The sequence below is a fragment of the Humulus lupulus genome, chromosome X (genome assembly GCF_963169125.1).
Source record: "Humulus lupulus chromosome X, drHumLupu1.1, whole genome shotgun sequence".
Taxonomy (NCBI): Eukaryota; Viridiplantae; Streptophyta; class Magnoliopsida; order Rosales; family Cannabaceae; genus Humulus; species Humulus lupulus.
Genome location: NC_084802.1, coordinates 259,434,700 through 259,440,723, shown reverse-complemented (window position 1 = coordinate 259,440,723; position 6,024 = coordinate 259,434,700).

Here is a 6,024-nt window from a genome sequence, read left to right as displayed (position 1 = left end):
AGGTGCTCTGTTTTCTTAAGTCTTCTATAGCTTTCTAGTTTTAAGTATTGATATATATCCTTAAAGGTAAAAAGACCTAAATGCCCTCAAGTTTAATTAAAGTCCCTAACGGCCACCAAGGGCAAAATCGTCCTTTCACACCTATCTCGTTAACCATAATTAACACCCTCCAATTCTTGTTATTCTCAATATTCTCGAATACCAAAAATTCATATCCCCTTACCCCTTAACTCCTGGCTATGCTCTAATCACCAAATAACCCCGGGACTCACCCCGTGCCCCAAACTTAATCCCGTTATGACCAAACCGCTAACTTATACTCAAAGATCATCTCATGCCGAACAGCTCGAATAAATCCACATTATAATGTGGCCTCAACAATAGCTTACCGAAATGCATACAATTATAGATAAAATTGCCTTAGAGGAAAAACAGGGCAAAGTGTAAGGGTAGGAGCTTTACAGAGAAAACAGGGCAACTTACCGTTAGGGTCATGCTCATGGAAGACTCCATCACCCCAACCGGGCTCAGTGTCTCAATGGCCCGAAGTTCCTTCTCGGTGAACTTATAGATATGGTTGACGGCATAGTTCGCCGACTCGTACACTGTCCCCCGGAAGGCCTCTGGGATCTTCTCCAGGTCCTGAGGGTTGACTGGGATGCGCACATCGGAGACCGCCACGACCGGAGTCCCGAGCTCCGTTCCTCCGTCCTGAGTGGCGACTGGAGCTTGCGGAGGTGGAGGAGGCATTTGGCCTGCTCCTACGGCAGGAAGAATTGCTCCCGTGTCCTGGGTAGCCGGGGTTTTCTCCTTCTCCTTTGCCGGAGACTTGGTGGAGGTCCCAGCGGCGCTCCTGGACCCCCGGAGCCTTTTTAGTCTTGGTCCGGCCGAGGGGTTTCCCCCGAAGGCTGCGCCTCGCAAGCTATCCTCGGGCTGAGACATCTCATCTGTCGAAACAAAAAAATTGTTAGTACAAGTTAGCAACCATACAGACAAGGACAAAGGGTTAAATATAAAAAGTGTGCGAATACTAAGGGAGCCCTACCCCCCGTGCTGGAAGAACCTAAGACGATTATTTCCCGAACTGGCGCAAGTTCTGGGTCCGGTTCTGACTCAGGGCTAGATTCTTCTACATACTGCCTAAGCCCCGGAGCATAGAAACCCCTCTAGAGTGATGGCCATGTGCATAAGTTGGTCCCATACTCCTCGAATAGGATCGACCTAAAGGCTAGGGTGTTATCTACTACTACGGTACCCCTAGGCCGGCTCTCTTGGTGATCCAGCACGAGCCAGTCGACACAATGGAGCAGGAGTGTGTTCAGGTCCAGATCGCTTCAGTGACGATGGATGAGCTGCCTAGGATTGAACCTAGTCATCCGGGGGTCTGCAGTGGCCCTATCTAGACTCCTAATCAAGTAAGGGTTACCTTGGCCAGAAGGACCCGCGGCTGCTCCGGATTGGATCCTCTCCTCGCCCATCCTCTGGGCGACCTCCAAGGTCCTCTTCCTGCTCCTCGCGAGGGGAACTTTATCACCCTCGTCCTCCTCATCTTCATCTCCCGCGACCTCCTCCACGATGATGGGTCTGGTGTCCCGAGCTGGGGGCGGCCCCCGGGGCCTCTTTAGGTTCAGGGTCTGATTTGGAAAAATCAGCTTGCAGAACACCATCGTCTTGTCCGTCACGAGCACACGATAATCCTTCTCACTGGGGGGCAAGCCCGCCAGAGTTTCATATTGGCCCCCGAGGGTCACAGACTCCTCTTTCCTCGCGAAGATGGCTGCAAGGTTAGTTTGAGTCAGAATGGGGTACGGGAGGAGCTAAAATAACACTTAAAAGGTGAGCTAAGGACGAGAGAAACTTACGAGGATGATTGAAATAGTGATGCTCGCAGTTCCGGAAACCAGTTGACATGAAGAACCGGTCCTTAAAGTCATTGGGGTGGCTGGGAAGCTCGATGACCGCCGCCGTATTGGGAAACCGGGTTAAATAGTAGAACCCGTCACCTCGCCCCCGCTGGTCCGGGCTGGCTTTGAGGCAGAAGAAATATAAAATGTCTGCAGGAGTGGGGACCTCCCACTCGTGCTTCTAGAACAAATACCTCAGCCCTGCCAGCAGACGGTAGGAATTGGGGGGGAGCTGAAATGGGGCTAACCCCACATAGTTGAGGAAAACAGCAAAGTACTGATCCAGTGGAAGGAAGGCCCCTGCCTTAAAATGTTCACCACTCCAGGCCACGAACGACTCGTCGAGCAGCGCACAGCTCCGCTCGCCTTCTGAAGTAGGTCGAGCCACTACGGACGCTTTCCCCGAGGCGATGTTGTGGGAAAGGAAGATTTTGTTAATCTTCGCCTGGTCGGTTATCTTCGAGACGATCCTTTCCACCTCAAAGAAGGCATCAGGGGCCACCTCGACCTCCTTCTCCACTGTCGACTCGAAGCGGGGGATCGGGGAGCTAGGCATCGCCGCCTTCCCTTTGTCCTGCTGGGAGGCCGAGCTGCTGACGTTCTTCTGTGGGAGATTTCTCATTGGAGCCATCTGGTCACCTAACGAACAAAAGAAAACATTTGAGAAAAGGCGACCCAAGCATGAGGTAAAAGCAATTATTATTTACACGAGCTGAGGTAAGCCCAGCCCCCGGAGAGTAGGACCACGCGGTTCGATGAACACGCGCCTGTGCTCCCAACCGATCCCCGATTACTCAGGATTCGTGTGTCAGGAGGGTCAGGATAGAATTTTCCTTGGGGGGAAAGGTTCAGTAGGCAGGAAATTACAAAACCGCTTGTGAGGCGTGTTCCCTAAGCTACCCGGTTTTGCACCCAAAATTCCCAAAACTCCTACCCAGAAATTTCCCCCAGAAAAAGCATCCTGAAACCCACACTCTAAAGCGATTTCCTACAACAAATGTGCCCTAACCTAAAAGGGCTGTCACCCTCCATATCCACAAAACCCAGCAAACCCTTGCATGCGGCTACAGTAAATTTTTTTTACCTAAGCTACAGTAGCATATTTTCAAAACACACAAGGTCAGGAAACTTACAGTGTGTGGCTGGGAGGTAGACGAAGGTGTTGTGTTGGTAAGAGCTTCGTCGGTGTAATGGCTTCCAAAGCTTCGAAGAAGTCCGTGCGCCTAAGCTTCTTGAACGCTGAAAGTAGCAGTAGCGGGATCAAGGGTTTTGTTCTTCTGGAGATATAGAGAGAAGAAGAAGAGGAGCTTGAAGCTTGAAAAATTTCGAATGAAAGGGTGGCCCATGCGTAGGGTGGCCACCCCTTTTTATATGCGTAAAGGATCACGTATAGAGGGCCGTTGGATGGCCCTGATGGGGGATCCGAGGCCCTCCACTCGAAATGCGAAACGACGGTTGGGCATGGGCTAGGCCATTAAATGCGATTCTCGTAAGACGTACTGTCACCACCCACGATGTTCCACGTATCAGACGCCTGCATAAAAGGTGGAATGCGAAGAGTTCATGGGGAAGTCCAAAAGCCCCTACTGTGGTCTTATATACGACGTGGTATACCACGAGCAGGAGCTTGGGGGCAGATGTACGCCCTGGTTTTCCCACGGGCTGGTTAGCAAGTCGAGCTGCTGACTAATTGTAGTTATCTCATGAACTCCCCTAAGACCGGAGCTTCTGTCGTTAGCTCGAGGAAGCCCAAATGGCTCCCCTCCATTGTCCAAGACTGGAGCAGGTCCCCTGAAGGCCGAAGGTCGAGTCCAGCATGCAGCTCGCGGTACGATCTGGATATGGGGGTGTGACCCCTTGAGAAGTAAACACACGCAAGGTAAACGTGCATATATCAGGCATCACGTGTCTGATATCCCCCTGACTTCTCGGACACGCAGCAGGAACGTGCGTGTTCAGACACCCACGGTGGGGTTGGGCCGTGCGGCCCATTACTTCCTTACCTATTGATTTGACCACACTTATGTGTCAAGTTTAGGAATTGATCATGAATGTCACAGAATTGATACGACAAGTAAGAAGGTCACGGGATGACCTCCCTACCAACTTCCAGGTGCCTTCTCCTATAAATATGGAGACCCTGGGAGTTGATAGAGGTTGGAAAAATAACCTCTTGTAAGAAATACTTTGTAACCAAATACTCAGTACAGATCAATAATATTGACTAGTGGAGTAGAAGGATTTTAACCTTCGAACCACTTAAAAACCGTGTCTTGAGTCACCCCTTTCGTCCTCTAAGATCATATATCTATTTCGGTTCACATTTAGCACTAATCATTTTCTCTCATTCTCTTAATTACCTGTTGGCGAAGAACCGCGTCAACAAAGGGCATATTCATAATTTTGGCCTGTGGAGGGCATAAATATAAATATTTGTGATAAATTGTTGAGACCACATTATTATGTGGATATATTTGCAGCTTGTGACTCGAGGCGATCCTAGTGAGCGATTTAGCGAAAAAGTCACGGTGAGGATTTATACCAGGCTCGGGGGAGCCTGGGGGTATTTTTGGGAATTTGGGAAATATATTGGAGAATACTTGACATTGAGAGAAATAATTGGTGATTAGCTAGGTGTCGGGGTGTGAGCGGTAATTATTAGGGACACTCGAGGAATGAGCGGGAATTGGGAACAATGACCAAAATGCCCTTAGAGTGATTAAAGGCTTAGGTTTTAATGGGAGGGTGTAACGACCCAAATTCGCTATTAAGGCTTAAAGGCCTTGAGTAGTGTGCCTGGAGGGCATAATGGGATTCTCTGTGTGACTTTAATGAGTTTAATGTATGATTATGATTTAATGCACGTTATATGACTATTTGATTATTTGTGATGCATGACTATGTGAATTAGTATGCATGTAGACCTGATTGAGCATATTTGTAATTTGGCCATTTTGGGCATGACCGTATTGATATCTGTGATCTATGACTCGAGACGATCCTAGAATGAGCGGGTTAGCGGAAAAGTCAAAGCGGGAATCTATACCCGGCTTGGGTTAAGCCTGGGGAGTTTAAATGAGAATTTGGGAAATATATTGTAACGCCCTACTTCCTTAGAGCCGTTACTAAGTGAGTTTTAAGACAAAACAGTGCAATGAACTCGCTAACCGAGGTTTTGAAACAAAAGTGTGACTAATAAAAGTTAAGGCTGTAATCTTTGAAAATGCATTGACTTAATAAAAACTTCTAGTATTAAACAATTGGGATCCCAAAGTAAGATTTGAAAACTATTTACATCTTGAAATAAGTCTACAATTGATCAGTTCTAAAAATCATAGATTATTACAGCCATTTTCAAATAAACCCCCAACCAAAGCAGTCGGGCAGGCCAAACATGTACGCGTCGCTTCACGCTCTCCGTACTCATGGTTGGTTGACTCAGCCATTGCCCTTACCTGCAACACGGAGCACCCGTGAATCGAGGCCCAGCAAGAAAACTCATGCAGAGCATAACATATGCAATTATACAGTTTCTCATAACAGATAATCCACATATAAACAAGTCAACCATTAGACTAAACAAATATGGCCATGCTGCCCCCGAAGCCTTACCGAAGCCTGGGGTCTCGGTCTTCACCGTAGGGATACCACCCATATCTACTGGGTCCTACCCTGACCATAGCATCCCATGTGCTAGGTGTTTCTTCCGGCCCCGCTGCCGTTCTCGGCCTTGCCGCCTTCGGCCATAGCCGTTCAATTCACTATAATCATATATAGCATAAATCAAACAGCATTCAAACAAATATCAATTCATTTAAATCTGCACCCTAACATGTAATGCAATATAGGGCCGTGCCCTGCAATCATCTCATCATGCAACATGCAATATAGGGCCGTGCCCCGCAATCACACTATGGGCCCATGCCCCATCCTACGGGTGTTATAGTTTTCTTACCTGTATTCGGAGCCTCCTGATGCACTAAAGCCGCGAGCACAGTCCTCTAGCACGAGCCTCACCAACAACCTAGTCACAACACACAAGAAACATCCCTCAATACTAATCAAATCAAAAACTGCTTCCCGGGACCAATCCCACACTCTCGGGACTCCCAAATCCCTA